We start from the raw sequence: 19,588 nt of genomic DNA, 5'->3' as shown, positions 1-19,588 counted from the left end.
ACGCTGAGAGGACGCGCGTAGACCCCTCCGCTACTTCCTCTTCCGTTAGCCGACAGACCCGTCGACCGCTTCGCCTGCCGTTACGCTTTACTATCCTCACCAAGAACCGAGGCATGAGCGTCCTGATGAATCTTCTGCGCCGCGTTTGGGGCTTTTTCCAGAGGAGGCAGGAATCCAGCGAAGACCAGGCTCAGCAGCTAGGAGGTACTTTTGCCTGGGAGTGCCTTGGCCTCCCCTCGTGATTACGGTCGTTCTCAACCTCGGGCCTTGGGAGGGGGTGCCGCCATCTTGAGGGGCCTAGAGAAAGGGTTTCTCCACTCTCTCCAAGAAACGACTAGGCTGCCCGTGACCTGTGCCCTCAACTCTCTTGAGGGAGGCTACTGCCGTCTTGAATGAAGGTTGATCAGAATTGTCCCCTCAGTCTCCATCAGTTAGCCCTCCCTCCACTCACTTGTCTCAGAAACGGAGTCACTCACTTAAAAGGGGGAGGTGTTTGGACAGACACAACAGCTTGATGATGATGGTACTGCTTCTTCCTTTCCTCTTGGAAGCTGAAGCACTACTTTGTGTTTGAAGATGCCCTAGCTCCCCATGGATGGGTGTCTCTGAAGCCAAGATGTCAATGTCAGTGGGAATGTGCCAAAGGAGGGCATGTGACCTATTAGCAGACAGACTAATTCTGGAGCCAAAACCCAAAATATTGACTACCTGTTTCCTTATGTACAGTAAAAAGTGCCTGTGTATACATGTTTCTGCATCTCCATATCTTGTAGCAATCTGGCTGAGGTGATGTTTAATAATCTGTAGAAGCTGCTCATCCATTGGCAGTGGTGGTATTGAGGAAGTGTTATAGAGGCATTAATGGGCAGTTCAAGAAAGAGGGTTCATAGACAGCTCTCATGATCACAAGAGCATTTGCACTTGTACATGTACAGATCAAACACATCTTGAAGCAACTGCCATGTACGTGTCATTCAACTTTCACAACAATATTGTGGGCAGATATTACAGCTGTCTCCTTTGGTGAAGAACACAGGTTTATCCAAGTGGTCATCCAACTTCTGAGTAGAGGGTCGGTGCCTTTGATGTAATCTAATGTAATTTCCGTTTTCCCATATCATAGGATCCTCCAAGCTGAAGAGTATTCAGGGAACCATAACATCTTTCTACAATGACTATGGCTGGATCAATGAATCCATCTTCTTCAATTCTGCCGTGGTGATGGATGATGTGCCTTTGACAGTTGGACAAAAAGTTACTCTGCTTGTGGAGGAAGATGAAGCATCTCACACATTGAAAGCAATCAATGTAAGACCAAGTTCATGGAGACTATCTTGTTCCAATGGGAGTTTGACCTTGTTTGTTAGATTAACACAAATACTCATGACAGCACAAGATGAAAGTTGACATTCCCCTCCTCTGCGCAGATAAGTTGGGATGATCTAATGTGTGGTTGCAGGGATTTTTGTTACTATGCCTTTTGGTCACTTGTTTCTCCCTTTGTTTACCTGCTTCTGCTCTACCACAAATCCCTAGGTAACACCACTCTTTCTCCCTTCATTTCAAATGTCAAGCCCTATAAATACTGTCCTCTGGTGGTTCAGGATAAATAGTTCTCACCATAGGAATTTACAAGATGTTTTTCTAATTCTAGTTTCAGCAAGTATGCCATCCTACTTAGACGTACATAGTCTTTAATCTCTCCCTGTGGAATTTTGGATTCCTAGACAGGAAGGCCATTGTACTTCTCAATTCAGAAATCTAAAGCTGTGAGTTCTTCAAACAAAGTTATTTGCCTCACATTTTAAATATGCTTACTTTTATTGATTTGTGTATTTATTGGAGAGAGGGAGAGATAGTGAGAGACAGAGAGAATGGGCCTCTTGCCACTGCAAACAATGTTCCGATGCATGTGCCACCTTGTGCATCTGGCTTATTTGGATACTGGGGAATCTAACCTGTATTGTCTGTCTTCACAGGCAGTTGCCTTAACCACTACTAAGTAACTTCTGCTGCCCTTAAATATTCTTTAACAATCCATATGCAGTCACCATTTTCCTGTTATCCCTGGCCTGTGTTGTATGTGGCATGTGAAATATGTGGGCTAAGGGTGACAGGAGTTGCTTAAGATTTCCGCTATAGCAAGGCTCCATTCCTGCTATTAATGAAGCTTTTGGTCTCTGAGTCAGGAATCATATTGTCAGTGCTTCTGTAGAGGAGTGACCAGCCAATTCGCTTCATGGCACCTGTTTGAATGGTGAAACTTTGACTGTTATACACGTTTCTAGTGTGGACTTTTACATTAGTTGATGTCACTCTCCTTTTCTTACAGGTGAAAGCTGGATCACATGCTTTTGACTTCAATGATTCACCAGACCTTGAAACCAGAGTCGTTACTAGGTGTGTCACTGCTGTGACACAGGATGCAGTTTATATTAGCAGAGAAACTGGCTTTTCTCTACGCCTTGTCACCAAAGGTATGATTTATATTTTTAGAGAACATAGAACAAGAGCTATTGGTATACTCGACTTGCCTTGAGTTAACTAAACTTGAGAATGTGAGAGATGCTCTTGGAATTGGAAATGAGGTACAATATAGGAATGAATATGCCCTTTTTAAAATCCCTGCTCTAACTTATAATTTGTAATTGCAATCACTAATATCCGTTGACACTTTTCATTCATACTGATATTCAATTTCTATTCGGATTCTTTTTAAATATTTTTTGCGATAATCAGCTCACTATCAATCTCTGGCCATCCTGGGACACAGGATCCTTCATTTCTGCCTTCTTGGTGCTGTTATGATAGACTTCGTTCACCATACTGGCTCCATTTAATTTGTAGTCTACGAGATTATCCTACAAATACAAAGGACATGATACTCAAACTACCACATTCATTTTAAAGGAATGTTACAGATATCCATCTTTCTCTCACGTCTTTTTCTGTCCTCCTTTCTCTTCCCCTTCTCACCTTTGAATTCTACTCGTGACATGCAGATAGATTTTCCTAGACTAGTAATACTGGCAGGAATCTAGGATCCACAATATGCTCCTACTATGTACTTGATTTCTCTACCAAAGCAAGGGTGATATGACCAACCAAGTATTTCCTTACTACCCCAAAGTGTTGCCACTGGTAAATAATTTTTTTAATCTCTGAGTATGATACCACAGTAGAGGTGGATTCGTGTCTAAAGGAGTATAATCTTCCCTTCTAACATCAAGATGTACAAGATATCTGTTGAAACATTTGGGAAATTTACATCTAGTAGAAGGTAGGCCAATGATTTCCAGTGACAAAGGCCTTCAGGATATTTCACATGACTATTCTAAGTGAAATAATAATTCAACTCCAAAATCCTTTTTCTGTTTTAGGGTTTATGCCTTATCCAGGTGACTTGATACACATTGAGTATTCCATCCATCCACGCACTTCAAATGTCAGTGTACATGCCGTGAGCGCTGTCAACAGTAAGAACATGAATGAGGTAATTTATTCCCAGGTTTCTTTTGTCAGTAATGGCTATCTACTGTGTTCTTGCCAAGCATTTTATTAGGTATATTTTCTAATATCTTCCTTGCCTTAGAGGAAACATTGAAAAGGAAGTGTTCCTTAAGGAAATGTGCATTAAAGTATGTAGGATGCTAACATAGATCTCATGTCATTTACTTGGTATTAGGATGCTCTGGGAGCAACACTGAGTTAAAAAAAAAATTAACCATCATAAATTTCTTGAATGTTGGGATGCTAGCATGAGGGCCCAAGATGGCTTAACAAAGTCTGAGTCCTTTGCTAAGCCACCCATATCAAAAGCTGGCCATGGATGTGGCCACACACAGCTGTTACCCCAGGCATGTGTGGGCAGAGACAGGAGAAGTGCCCTGGTTTTGTAGGGAGTAGAGACAGGTGAATCACAGGCTTGTAGGATACCAACCTCACTGAATATAACAGGCATGATTTCAGTGAGAGACTTTTTTGCAAGGAATCAACCTGGACATGCAATACAGGAAAGAGGTCATCTGACATTCTCCACTAGCTGCCCCATGCAGACACACAGGTCACAAGAATCTGCCCACCAGCATGCATAAGCTACACACAACATCTCTGTCTCTCTCTCTGTCTCTCTCTCTGTCTCTCTCTGTCTCTCTCTCTCTCTCTCTCTCTCTCTCTCTCTCACACACACACACACACACACACACACACACACATGCACGCATGCATTCAAATAAATACTGAGGACGACAACTAGCATAGTTCAGTCTAAGAATGAGAACGACAGTCCTTGAAGTAGACTCATAGTTGTGAGTAGTGTCAAGACCAATGGCACTCATCATAGATACAGAGCTCAGAGACCAACACACTGTGCTTTAATTTCTGGGAAGTGTTAACTGAAGAAAGCTGTTTAAACTTGGGCCAAGGTTGATAATCAGTGCTGGGGGGGGGGGGTGCTTGCTGCTGAGCCTGAGGTAGAGAAGATGTCAAGCCTTTTGGGGTGGGGTATGTTTTCTACGCTCATCACAAGTCATTTTTCATCACAGGTATGCATTACCAGCATGGATGGAAGAATTGGTGTGGTGGAAGACAGCGTCTTTTTCACCCTGGATTCCCTCATCCTCCCTTCTGGATACATTCCTCAGGAGCATGACATGGTTAATGTGGTCGCTGTGGAGAGCATTCAGTTCCACTACTGTTGGAGGGCTATTTCTTTGACGCCAGTAGAAATGTTCATTTAACTAATCCTCCAACCCCCTTACTCAACTTTACTTATACTGGCAGTAATGGCTCTGATTTAATAAAATGTTTTGGGTTAATACGGCAAATGTTTGTTTTGTAAGCACCTTGGTAGCTTCTGCAGGAGAATGACCTCACTTAGGAAGCAGTCCTGAATTCAGAAATGGGACACGCTGGCTCTTGATTGTAACAATGGAATAAGTGTGTCATGTGGTTGAAGTCCTTCTTTCCCGTGGCCAGGTGTGGATCCTGTGTGACCAGGGGTCTTGTTCTTCCCTGAAGGATACTGCGGAGGAAAGACCTTTACCTCAAATGTTGAGTATACTTATGCTGTGACCAATCTCGTTTCCAGTTCCTTTCAGTTGCTCATTCTGTTAAATGTACCATTTATCTATAACCATTCTTCCCATGCTATAATCCCCTCCATGCACATGGGGTTTTTGAATGTGTTCTTTCCCTTCATCCAGTCCTTAGAATATTTCCTTGGTAGAAACTAGGTCCAGATGCCACAGTATAAAAGTGCCTAAGTGACTTACATGAGCAGCACTAGTATTTACTTATAGTTGCAATCCCTGGGGAAGAGTGTGCACAGCATCCCATTAAGAGCTCATTCATTCTTTTAAACAGAAATATTGCCACATAAGCTGTGCGACATCAGCTGTGTGACCTTCATTGTTGGGGATGTGTAGCCCTTTTGCTGACGTGAATTAGGAGAATACAGACTCCCATGTATGAAGCAGCTGTTGATTCTGTACCACTTACCTTCTCCATGCTGGGACAAAATACACAACCACAAGTCACTTAGGGGTACCTACATCCATGTTACTATTTTCCTATTTATTTTATTAAATTAACTCAATATTTAGATTACTTACCGCTTTTGTCTTTTTGTCCATCTCCATGCTCTCATTTCTGCTAATACCTTTCAACTCCAATATCCACCCTCTGTTTTCATATCACTAGTCTTCAACTATCTTCTCCCCTTAGGACTGTTTTTTCACTGTCCATCTGCTTTATCCCTTTTAGTTTCTGTTCTCTAAAGAAACTCCATGTTGTAATTAGGCTTATTTTTCTGGACATAAAGAAGGTGTCCTTGAATCTGTGATCCTTGTTCTCTTAAAATCCATGTAATGAAGCCTGGGAGCCTAAATCTGGTATATTATGGAATCTAGTGGGCCCTGAGCCATACCATAATGGGAACTCCTTAGAATGAGGCACCTCCATGTATTTTTCCTTCCTCACAGCTACCCAGACCAACAATTGATTACTATGTGAACCTTCCACATAGCAGAGGTCACTAGAGGCCAGTGCTCACCCTAGCCCTGCATTGCTGTCATATGAATGATGACACAGAATTGTAGGACAGACAACAGTTCCTGAGCCTCATCCTTGCACCAGGTGTCCTCAAGTCACCCTTAGGGCAGAAACATGTTACAGATTGTCTGTGCGCCTACTCTACTCAGACCTGCAGCCTAGCACCATGTTCTGAAAGCCTGATCCTTAACAAAGCTGTTCATTGTGTCCATTCTAAGAAGTTCCATCCTACAGAAGTCTATGTGAATGGCAAGCCTGGCAGGAGGAGAATGATATGCCCTGTGGTGTTCTCCAGCTGTGCAACTGACCTGACAGACCCTGTGGCATCATATAGCATCACATGGATTATACACATATAAAGTAGACAAAGAGTTGATTTAAAAAATCTTCATTTGTTGAAGAGGCTGTCTTTTCTCCAATGAATATTTTTTGGCATTTTTGTCAAAGATCAGATGGCTGTATCTGTATGGATTAACATCTGGGTCCTCTAATTCTGTTCTATTGATCTACATGTCTGTCTATGTGTCACTACTATGCTGTTTTTGTTCCTATGTCATTGTAATATAGCTTAAAATCAGGTATAGTGATACCACCAGCCTTATTTTTCTTCTCAAAATCATTTTGGCCTCTTCAACAACTGGGGATGGGAAAACTGAATATCTATTTGTAGAAAGAGGAAAATAGATCCTTGTCTTTCTCCATGCACAAGAATCAAATACAAGTAGATCAGGGACCTTAATATCAGACCTGAAACTCTGAAGTTGTTGAGGAAAAATGTATGGGAATCCTTCAACATATTGTCCTAGGTAATGACTTTTTGAATATATTGGGATCTCATGAAATAACAAAGCATTTGTACAGCAAAGACTAAATTGAGATTCCACCGCTCTCCCTTCAAAATGGTTACCATCAAGAAAAGAAATGACAGTGAATGTTGTGGAGGATGTGGTAAAAGGGGAACCCTTCTGCACTGTTGGTGGGAATGTAATCTGGTACATCCATTGTGGAAATCAGTGTGGATGTTCTTGAGACAGCTAAAAATAGATGTGCCATATGATCCAGCTATAGCACTCCTAGGCATATATCCTAATGATTCTTCTCACTAACCAGAGATATACTTGCACAACCATGTTTATTGCTGGGAAATGGAACATGCCTAGATGTCCATCCACAGATAAATGGATAATAAAGATGTGGTACATCTAAACAATGAAATTCTATTTAGTGGTTAAAAAAATGGAAATTATGAAATTTTCAGGGAAATGGATGGATCTGGAAAGGATTATAGTAAGTGGGGTAACCCAGGCCCAAAAAGCCAAACACGTTCTCTCTCAAATTTGGAGCCTAGCTACAGAGGTATAGATTTTAGTATGATCTGGAACCAAAAATCAGTAGCAGAAACTCATAAGCTAGAAAACGGCTACCAGGGAGGGAGGAGAGGGAAGGTCTTAGGGGATGGTTTTGTATATATTTAAGTAGAAGAACAGATTACAATGATTGGAAAGGCCTAAGCACAATCATGTGAAGAAATTGTATAAAGGAAAGGTGTAGGGGAGGGTCAATCAAAACTCAAGATACACTGAATAAGACATTTGAAAATTAATCTACTTTTCCAAATAATAGCACATTCAGAAGCCATAGATTGTTATGAAAATTTTCAGTGCCAGTGATGGGATACCTTCCAGTGAGTTGTTGGCCATGGAGGTCCCTGTTGCCTCTAATACATTACAGACTATTGCCAAGGCCCTTTGTTTTCTGGAGAATGAGATGGTAAGACCCTATTGATGAAGACTCTACATGCATGAGCTGCAAAGTCACTGAGAAATCAAGCTGGTGCTGAGCTGAGAAACGTGCTGCAGCCCTGCCAACTGAAATATGGAAAAAGATGCACTGTATGCAGTCTTATGGGAGACCAAAGTCATCATCAGTGAAAACAGTGTTCAATGGAAATCTCAAGTTTGGCCATACAGGACAAATGTCTGAACTAGTGCAAGAGTAGCATGTCTGCTGTGTGGGAAACTGAGTGCTCTTTAGTTGGACTGAAGGCCCACTCTACTTGAGGGAATATGTGCCTGTACTGAAAACCTAATCAAACGAATATGGCAGAGGAGTCATGAGCCTTAGGGGTATAAAGCCTGCTCTTGTCTTGGTAAATGCATATATTACGTTCATCAGATTGCTCTGAAAGCAATACACTTAATGTTCGTACTCATTTATTAACACTATGCTCAATTCTGATTAGATAAGCTACTCTTTTTCAGATGGCAATGACCAACTGGGATGACCCAAAAGGCAGCATAGTGGCAAGAAGAAGGCATGGAGGAGTGTCCAGCACTGAAACATATCACACATTCCATAATTCAATGTCCATTGCAGAAGAGGTGGCAAAAAGAATGTAAGAGCCAAAAGGAAGAGTACCATTCCATAAATGTAACTGTCTGGACAGATTTTGCCTTGATATCCAGGACTCCCAGTGCCTAGCAATACCCACATAAGAACCACATAAAAGGAGAAAAATATGAGAATAGAAAATTCAATATATTGAGTAACTTTATGTACAAAGAAAGCTGACCAAATTTTTTGATAAAAAATCTAGAAATCATAACACTTCACAAAATAAGTACTAAAAAAATCTTTGTTAGGAAGAATAGGAGAAATAGATGGGGAAAATGTTGCTAGGGCTGAACACAAATTCAGGATTTGAGAAAACGTCAGTTGCTGTTGAGGAGAAATTAGGATTGGGACTAAAAGAGGGGATCAAAAAGATGTGACACCATCTGTCTTCTGCAGCAGAGCTGGAATTCAGAATCTGATACGGTGTCATCCAGTCTGCTCTCGTGCTCACCCACACCCTGGTGTGGCTGCCCTTCCTGAGCCCAGACAAGTCAGAACTCTGGACAGAGACTGCAGTCACTTGAGCTGAAATGGGTAAAAACTTACCACCATTCAGAATGGGCCAGCTGCTCTGCACTGAGACAAGTGGAAAGATGCCCTGAACTGAATCATCTGGGTATGGTAAGTAATGAGAAATCATTTGAAGAAAAAGACTCAAGGGGAGAATGGTGAAGGAGTTCCCTTCTCATCAGTATTCATTATCAGCTCCAACCCTGTAGTTGATAGCCTGAGTTGCTAGGAAGTGCTTCCAAACCAGACACAAATGATGTGAGGAAGGGATTTATTTGCGCTTATAGACAGAGGGGAAGTTCAATAATGGCAGAAGAAGCTGGCCCGCTCTCACAGGACCAGGCAGAGAGTAAAAAAGCAATCACCACCATCACAGGCAAGCACTTTCCAGGAACATCATACTGGCAGAACTCCAGCACTCTGTATGTCTTTCGCTTGGAAACATATCTGCCCCCAAACAAATCTTGGGAATGGATCCTAGTATTTGCCAATAGTGACGTGCTTACATTTTTAAAACATTAAGTCATATATCTTTCAAATTCTAGACCTTCCAACAAGCATTAATCCATTACTTTTGATTGTTTTTTTTTTATCTTTTCACAATTTTTATTAACATTTTACATGATTATAAAAATTATCCCATGGTAATATCCTCCCCCAACGCACTTTCCCCTTTGAAATTCCATTCTCCATCATATCCCCTCCCCATCTCAATCATTCGACTTACATATATACAATACCAACCTATTAAGTGGTTTTTTTTTTAATTGAGAGAGAGAGAGAGAGAAGAAAAGAGAGAAAGAGAGAGAATAGTCTTGCCAGGTCTACCAGCTACTGAAAAAAAAATCCAAAAAATTCTAGATGCATGCAACTCTTTTGCATCTGGCTTACATGGCTATTGGTGAATTAAACCTGGGTCCTTATGCTTTGTAGGGAAGCACATTAACCAGTAAACCATCTCTCCAGTCCTGTGTATTACCTTTAAATTCAACCTCGATTAAGCTTTGTAGGGCTTGCACAGAAGAACACAACATGCATTTATGTCAGTACCCCCCATTGCAGCAAAGTTCTGTGCTATCTTTCCCTTTGAAGTTCTTAAGCCAAGCATACAATTCTCTTTGCATTTAGTATTTTCAAACTCTCACCAGAATAGCCCATAAAATGTGGCTTGCTACTCTGTAAGGTTTCTGAAGATTTTACTACTAAGTTCCTCGACATGCCTCCAGCAAACAGGTTCCAAACTAGCAAAATCTATATGATTAGCTTCATTTCAGTATCAACAACCAGACTTGTGTGGTACCAAATTACTGTTGCAGGTAGTTCCTCATTGTTGGGACAAAGACCTCACACTCAATCCCTACCACTGTGACACTTACAGTATGCTCCCAAATGTACCCCAGGCAGTTGAAGACCTTGGGGCAAGCAGGCCACTGTGCTTCCTATCCCCTACTGTCAACACTCAAGCCTTTGTTCCTAGGTTCCTGTGCACACCTCTTGCTATCAAATGCCAGAAGGCACACGACCCTAAGTTTCTTTTTTCAAAGAACCAAATCTCCTTATTGTCAATTTTTAAAATTGTTTACTTTGTTTACAAATCCCTAATTTCTGCTCTGATCGTAATTACTTCTTTAACTTCTTAGCTCTTAGTATTGGTTTGTTCTTATATTCTCAATGCCTTTATGTGGATGGTTAAATTATTAATTTGAGATTTATCTGTCTTTATTATGATAGCTTTTAGTGCTATAAATTTTCCCCTTAAAATTAACTATTGTGTCCCATAAGTTTCAGTACATTGTTTTTCACTATCTTTCAATTCTCAAAATTTAACATTTAAAACTTTTTTCCATGATCTAGTTGTTGTTTCATAGTGTGTTGTTTAGTCTCCAGGAACTGGTGTATTTTCAGTTTATCTTGTCAACATTTTAGCTTTAATGCATTATGATCAGATATGATGCAGGAAGTAAAGTTTCTTGAAATGAGGGCAAATAAATGGTTTATTTTGAAGCAGGTTACATGAGCTGCCAAGAAAAAATGTGTATTTTCTGTAATTGGGGTTGAATGTTCTGTAGCTGTCTGTTAGGTATAGTTGATCTATGGTGTTATTAATATCTATTATTTCACTGTTGATTTTCTGCTTGGATTATGGGTGAATTGATGACAAAGGGCTATTTAAATCCCCACTAGGATGATAATTAGATTTATGTCTGATATGCTGTCAAGTAGGTTTTATTTATAAATGTGGTTTACCTATGTTTGGTGCATATAGTTTTATGATATCATGTTATTGGAACTTTCCCTTGACTAGTAAAAGTGGCCTTGTTTCTTCTTATGTTTTTATTTATATACTTGCAAGCATGTGTTGAATCAACTTTAATTCAATTTTTTCTCTTTTGAAATCTCTCTGGATTTCCTCAAAAATGTTAAGCTAAGTGATAAAAGCTGTTTCTTGCGATAGGTGATTATTCTATATTTAATTGTGCAATTGTTGGGTTTTGATGATTTGCTTCCACTTCAGCCATTCATTTGGCCAGGGTCTCAATGAATTTATTTCAAAAGCTTATTGTGCTTTCTTTTGTGGATTCTTTTTTTTTAAAAAAAAATTGTTTACTCTTATTTATTTGAGAGAAAGAGAGAGAGAGAGAGAGAGAGAGAGAGAGAGAGAGAGAGAGAGAGACGGGGGGCAAAGAGAGAGAGAATGGATGAGCCAGGGCCTTCAGCCACTGCAAACGAACTTCAGTCATGTGCGTCCCCATTATGCATCTGGCTAACATGAGTCCTAGGGAACTGAGCCTCGAACAGGGATCTATAGGCTTCACAGGTCAGCAATTAACCACTAAGCCATCTCTCCAGCCCCCTGGATTCTTTTTCTTATTGCTCCTCTGTTTTCACTGGAGACTTTGATTATGGGGCTACATAACAATTTTTTTTCCAGATGCCTTAGTGTTGTCTTGCATTCGTTTTTTCTTTATGGTTTATCCATCTCAGGGTAAATTTTTTCTTTTATAAAAGAGGAATCCAATCGTGTCTCTTGTAAGATCATTAGTGTGTGCTCTGTTTTGGGTTTCTTCTGGACTGGAGTGGGATGGCCTTACATCTACAGATGTGGTGGTTGTGGAGTCTTCATGGGCACTAGCAGCTATGGTCTGGTGGCTGATATGAAAGCTGCCTTGGAGTTTCAGAATCTCATCTGCCCATGATCACAGCCATCAATTGCCTGTGAAGCTCAGGAATAATTTAGTAGTATCAGTGCTTGTCCCTGCTACTTCATTGTATACAAGCTGAGCAGTTTGTGGAGGTCATATTCCTACTCCCCTTGCATGTGCTTGCCAGTTATTTCTGTTCTTCCCCATCACATCCAGGAGCAAGAGGCCAAGGTACATATAGGGATATATAAGTTCTATCCCACTTTTACATCACAGTTTTGCCATTAACTTTGAAAAGCTGAGGCCCTATCTCCTCAAAGAACATAGGAAAACAAATGGACTCAAATCAAAGAGAACTCTTGGGATGTGGGCCATTCTTAACACTCAGTCTTTTTCAGAGCAGAATGAAAAATAGGAGAACATGAGTCTGGGTGATTTTAGGTCCTATGTAGCTTGGAGCTTCTTCAGCCTTCCTACACACACCTTGAATTTCTAAGGACCTCTGACCTTAACCAAAAAGTCTTGGTCCACTCCTCTTTGACAATCCTTTGGGGAAGGAATCATTCTAACAATTGAGTTCCTGTTTGGCATATCACTGACCACAGGTACACAACTATATTGCTTTAGAGACCTCTACCTGGAATGGTGCTTCTTCACTCTACTTGGAAGTTTTCACCCTGCAAGTTCCACAGTTCTCTATGTTCCATTAACCTCAGAAAATACCTCCTATTCAGACATATAAATTCCAAAGAGACAGTGTTCTTAGAGCTGTAACTAGCCTCCTAGTGTCTTACTGACCAGGATGCTTTTATTTTATTTTTTGCTACTCCCTCATCCTAGAGTGAGTGAATATCTACAGTCCAAGTGAGCTGTCACATTCACTGTGAAAATAGTATGTGTCTCATTAAGAACACGGAATCTCACAAAAAGTCTCTAAATTCCACAAGTCACCAGATGGAGAATGGCATGAAGGGGCTCATTGGAACAAGTAACCCCACACATTTGTGGATATTTGTTGAGTGGCTGTCAAAGAGGTCTATCTATATTACTGGATCTCTCTCTCTCTCCATGCATTGATCTCTGAACTCTGATTTTGCAGCCTAAAATGAATGTGGCCTTCTGAGCTATGTGATCCTCTAGAAATCAAAATGGCTCAACACACAGAATTCTTACTGGTCAATAGAGCTGGGGCTCACTAAACCACTTGGGTACTGGTTGTTCTCATGCTGAAAGCATAAGGATATGTTTTATTTGGGAGCCCTCCATGTGCAGTTGAGCTTCTGGGTCTAGTTTCATTTCTCACTGGGTGTCTGAAAGAATTATGTTATTCTCTAAGGCCAGGAAGATAAAAATCTCCCCTTCACACATTATTGCAATTAGCTTTGTATTAGTGGCAGGAAACACATGACCAAGAACAGCTTGTGGGTAGTAAGGGATTATTTTGGCCTACAGACCCAAGTGGAAGTTCTTGATGGCAGGAGAAACAATACCCAGAGGGTGAATGACCTGATGGCCAACTTCAGGAGGACAACAGCAGCAAACATTGGTGAGGGTAATCTGGATATAATACACATAAGTCTGTGCCAAACAATACATCACCTCCAGGGGGATCCAATTAACAAATTTCTACCAGCTCAGAAATTAGCTTTGAGAGCACCTAAATTTATGTGGGACACCTGCATCAAACCAGCACATTTCATTCCTGGCTCCCATAAGCTGGCAAACTTCCATGATGTAAAATGCCATACCTTCAATCAAATTTTAAAAGTTGCCTTAGTTTATATCAACCCCAAAGCTGTTCTATCAACTCCACAGTACAAGGCTTTTTAACTGAGCCCTAATGTCAAAAAAAGAAATAAACAATAATAGCACAGAAAAAACATTCACACTGAAAAGATGGTATTTGGCACCACTAAGAAAGATTGAACCAACAGAAGAGTTAAAGCAAACAGGGCAAACATGAAACACTGTGCCTCCAAGTCTGACATCTCAAACCAATGACAAGTCCACAACACTGATAATTCTGAAGAGGGCCAAGTCTCTGGAGGTTCAATTCTACCCATCAATTCAGGCTCCTCACAGTTGAGTGGCATCCTGTATCAGTAGCTCTCTTTGACAGTCATCCCATACTCCTGGCATCTATATTTTGTTTCCATGCAACCAAAAATTCATCCTGAAGTTTCCATTGTGCCTCCACACATGTAATCCATCAAGCCTTCTGCATATTGCCCTTGGCCAACAACAAAATACAAACCATGTTGCAAATTCAGTGACCCTCTCATTCCTGCATTAGCTATACTCCATACGGTAAGTGGGCTATCAACTTGTTGAACATGGTTGGGGTTGGGGGCATAATGCAGACTTGAAGAACAGGACATTCCTTCACCATTCAGGTCCCCTGCTTTCAAAGGAGTATGCATTCTTCCTACTGTCCCAATGCTGATCAGCTCGCCCAATATCAAAGTATATAACCTCTCATACAATCAAAGCCAAATGGGCATTTGTTTCAGCCCAAAGATTTTCTTTTAGTCTGTGCTATATCCTTCTGCTCACACCAGTCAGATTCTATATAAAGCAAACTTGCACAAGTTTTAAGGGCACACATATAACAGAAGCCTCTTACACAAACTGCTTCTGGCTAAGTCCAGATAAAGCAAACTCTTTCTCCCTTTATGATATAAATCTTACAGTCCTTAGTTCCTACGGCAACCAGGTCTTTCAACTCTAACCAAAATAATCCATCAAGCTGTCCTTCAGCACTGCATGTTTTGTGTTAGGCCAATATTTCAAATCCTTCCACATTCTCCTAACAAATCAGCTCCAAAAGGCCAAAAGCCACAGTCAAGTTTCTAGCAGCAAAAACCCCAACAACTTAGGACCAATTTATGGTTGCAGTTATATTCAAATTGATGGCTGAAAATACATGACAAAGAGCAGCTAGTGGAAGAAAGTGCTTATTTTGACTTACAGACTTAAGGAGAAGCTCCATGATAGCAGGGGAGAATGATGGCATGAGCAGATGGTGGACATTACCTCGTGGCCAAAACAAGGTGGAAAACAGCAACAGCAGACTATACCAAACACTGCCAAAGGGTATGCTGTCTATAATACCCATAAGTCCACCACCAACAGTACATCCCATCTGGGATTTCTCAATTTCCAAATTGCCTAGCATTTAGCACACCTAAGTTTATGGGGGACACCTGAACAAAAACAACGCACCTATCCAAGATAGTATACTCATCATCAACCTTTAGCAGAAATAATATGCTCTTGGGTTGCCATAGATGTACAGATGACTGAAAGAACAACACTTACTATAGGAAGTTCTAGGAGAAGTGTCAGTTGTCCCAGTAGAGAGTTAAAACCATTTCATGAGGTATTTGTGGCTTAGTTGATTCTGTCAAATATTCAGTCTCAAGGAGAGTGTTGAGGGTCAATGTAAAACCCACATTAAGTTAGAGTACATTCCTACGTTAGAAATTTTTTTTAAATATTTTTTAAATTATTCATTTATTTATTTATTTACTTATTTATTTATTTATTTGAGAGCGACAGACACAGACAGAAAGACAGATAGAGGGAGAGAGAGAGAATGGGCGCGCCAGGGCTTCCAGCCTCTGCAAATGAACTCCAGATGCGTGCGCCCCCTTGTGCATCTGGCTAACGTGGGACCTGGGGAACCGAGCCTCAGCCGGGGTCCTTAGGCTTCACAGGCAAGCGCTTAACCGCTAAGCCATCTCTCCAGCCCAAGAAATTTTTGAGTCTCTCTCAGGTTGAAATAAGCCCCTTGTCCAGTGTGTCTTGGGGGTTTCTGTTGTGACATTTGTGAAATATTCCTGGAGCTGAAAGGGCATTGATCTCAAAGTGATTCAAAGACCTGGAAGTGGATTGTAGAAAACTTTCTATAGATGACAGGGTATTTTAATAATATAACTAGGCCTCTCTGAGGAATGCTATACAAATAGGTTACCAGATCCTCATTAGGAAAGATTCACTTGAGATCTCCCTCTCTTGCGACCATACTTAGGAGCATTTTCAATGGGGGTGGGGGATTGACCACAAGAGGCATAGTTGCTTGTAGGGCGAAACTTCAAAGACTACAGAGTAAATTGCATAAATCATGCTATAGATGACAAGGTCCCTTTCACATGGGCCGAAATGGAGATAACTTCACCAAATGGGTTGTTGTAGTGATCTGATTATATACTTCCATCTTTGGTGATCGTGTGTGCAGGAACTATTCTCAGGGTTCTAGAGCAGAGCAGGAATGACAACTTTTTGAATCTAGATTATTACTGACAGAGGTGACACAAACACCACCCAATATAAACGAGGCCCATCAAGCTATAACCGTGTGTTGCAGTCGGTTCGCATTGCTGGTAGAAATCACCCAACCAAGAGCAGCTTCTGGGAAAAAGAGGTTTATTTTGGCTTACAGGCTTGAGGGGAAGCTCCATGATGGCAGGGGAAAACGATGGCATGAGCAGAGGGTGGACATCACCCCCTGGCCAACATAAGATGGAACACAGCAACAGGAGGGTGTGCCAAACACTGGCAAGGGGAAACTGACTATAAAGCCCATAAGCCCGCCCCCAACAATACACTCCCTTCAGGAGGCATTAATTCCCAAATATCCATCAGCTGGGAACCTAGCATTCAGAACACCTAAGTTTATGGGAGACACCTGAATCAAACCACCACATTCCGCCCCTGGCCCCCATAAACTGATATCCATGCATGTTGTATTCAGTCTGACTTTAAAAGTCCCCATAGTTTTTTTATCAATCTCAATGATGTTCATACATCCCCATAGTTCAAGATCTTTTAACTGAGCCATAATACCAAAATATAACCTCAAAAAAACCATAATGGCACAGAATAAATATTCACACTGCAAAAGATGGCATTGGGCATAGCAAAGAAACATTCAACCATTACAAGATTTAAAACAATCAGGGCAAACATCAAACTCTGTAGCTTCAAGTCCAGCAAATCTAGCCAGTGACAAATCTTCAAGTCTGATAATTCTAACCAGCAACAAGTCTCTGACATTCCAATTCCACCCCTCCAGCTAGGCTACTCACAGTCCTGGGAAACTTCATCGGGGCCGGCAGCTCCTCGGCAGCCATCTCATGGTCCCGGCATCTCCACTGGGTCTCCACTGCAAGCCACGGTTCATCCTCATGGCCCCATGGGGTCTCTATGCAGGCAACCAGCAAACCTGCTTCACACTGCCCATGGCCATTTCCAAAACACAAGACCGTGTTGCAAATTCAATGACCCTCTTTCCAGCATTTCTTATACTCCACGATACCAGGTAGGGTGCCAATTTGTTAATCCAGGGGGGAATAAAGCAGACTTTGAAGAACAGGACACTCCTTGAGCACTCAGGCCCCTTCAAAAGAGTCGACATTCTTCTTGTTGCCCCAGCGCAGGTCAGCTATCCCAGTCTCAAAGGTTGTAATCTCTCAGTTGCAGCTGAACGGGGAACAATTCACCCAAAGATTTTCCTTTCTGTGCCATATCCTTCTGCACACACCAGTTCATTTCTACGCAAAGCAACCCTGCACAACTTCTCAGGACATGGGCACAAGAGCAAGCTTCTCACACAAACTGCTAGCCCAGTCCAGGCAAAGCTTTTTCTCACCCTCATAAACCAAACCTCACAGTCCATAGTTCTTACTGCATTCAGGTTTTAGAGCTCAGACAAGAACAGTCCATCAAGCTGTACTTACAGCACTGCAAGGCATCTCTTAGGCCAGGTTTCAACTACTTCCACATTCCTCTTGAGAATCAGCTCCAAAAGGCCAAAGCCACACAGTCAGGTGTCTAGCAGCAATCCCACTGCTCGGTACCACTTTACTGTTGCAGTCCGGTTTGCATTGCTGGTAGAAATCACCCAACCAAGAGCAGCTTCTGGGAAAAAGAGGTTTATTTTGGCTTACAGGCTTGAGGGGAAGCTCCATGATGGCAGGGGAAAACGATGGCATGAGCAGAGGGTGGACATCACCCCCTGGCCAACATAAGATGGAACACAGCAACAGGAGGGTGTGCCAAACACTGGCAAGGGGAAACTGGCTATAAAGCCCATAAGCCCATAAGCCCGCCCCCAACAATACACTCCCTCCAGGAGGCATTAATTCCCAAATATCCATCAGCTGGGAACCTAGCATTCAGAACACCTAAGTTTATGGGAGACACCTGAATCAAACCACCACACCTGTTGAGGGTCATTCAATAATCTGGTAGGAATGAGTCCTGCTCTACCTATGAGAATCTGCTTCTAAGGTTGGGAGGATTTTGAACCTCTTTTGATATTCTGGAGTCTTTACAGTAGCACAAGATGCTTTCACAGGCATGAAGATTTGACTGTGGACTACAGAAACACTAGAACAAGTTACAATGACATTAATAATATGTCTTCAAGACTGTGGTCAGTTTGGCTTGAAGTGAAAGCATCCTATATCCCTGAGGACTGTATTTCCTCTGACTAAAGAATTCTGTACCAAGATAATTTGCCCTTTGCTTGAGCAAAAACATCCTCATTGTTTGTAGGGTGAAAGGCAAAAGATCTATTTGTGGAATGCAGAAACTTCATTCAAGGTGAATATAATTTTTTATTTTTATTTACATATTTGCGAGCAGAGAGAAAAAGTGTGAAGAGAAACAGGCAAGGGGAATGAGAATGCTAGAGAAGCCAGATACTGCAAATGAACATTAGATGCATGTGTCCTTTGTATATCTGGATTTACATAGGTACTGGGGAATTGAATTCATGCATTCAAGTGGCTTAACCACTGATCAAACTTGACAGCCCCTCACTCCAGATAAAGATGCCCTTTAATAATAGAGCTGGACCTTTGTGGAGAATGCTGCCCTAACTGGGTACTCACTTAGAATGGTTCAATGGAGTTCTCCATCTTAGGACTGTATGTCACAGCCATTTTCATAATTTCCAGATTAGGAACATCCAAGCTACTTTCTGAGTACACATGGAAAAGTAGTTCTGGTCCCACAATCCCTCAAAAAATAGGACAAAATGGAGCGATAATGCTGCCTAGGTTATTGGAAAAACAGGGTAGGAATTCCCAGAAAAAGACTCTCTCTACACTTCCACACCAACATCCATAAACTAAGGGTAGGCCTTTTCTGATGTTGTTGGAGCTCAGGGACACTGCCCCACTTTCAGATCTGAAATGAAATCTCAAAGAGGACTGCAAATAGCATACTTTAGGGCTATGGTCCCAAGTCATTCAGCATCATCTCTGTGATCGACCTAGCACAAAATGGGGCCCCTACCGTAGTAGCAAATAACTTCCCTAATTGACCTTAGGCAGCCTCTGCATAGGAGCCAACTTTGGAGATTCCAAGAACAGAGAAGGCTAAGGATATGGCATATAGGGTAGGAGAAAATCCTGAGTGTGGACTGTGGAAGCCCCACTCTAGGGAGATGATACCTAAACCTGTTAATGGCTCTACAACACAGT

This window comes from Jaculus jaculus, chromosome X (genome assembly GCF_020740685.1).
Source record: "Jaculus jaculus isolate mJacJac1 chromosome X, mJacJac1.mat.Y.cur, whole genome shotgun sequence".
NCBI lineage: Eukaryota > Metazoa > Chordata > Mammalia > Rodentia > Dipodidae > Jaculus > Jaculus jaculus.
The sequence above is the reverse complement of the archived record's forward strand: the minus strand, read 5'-3'. Positions refer to the sequence as shown.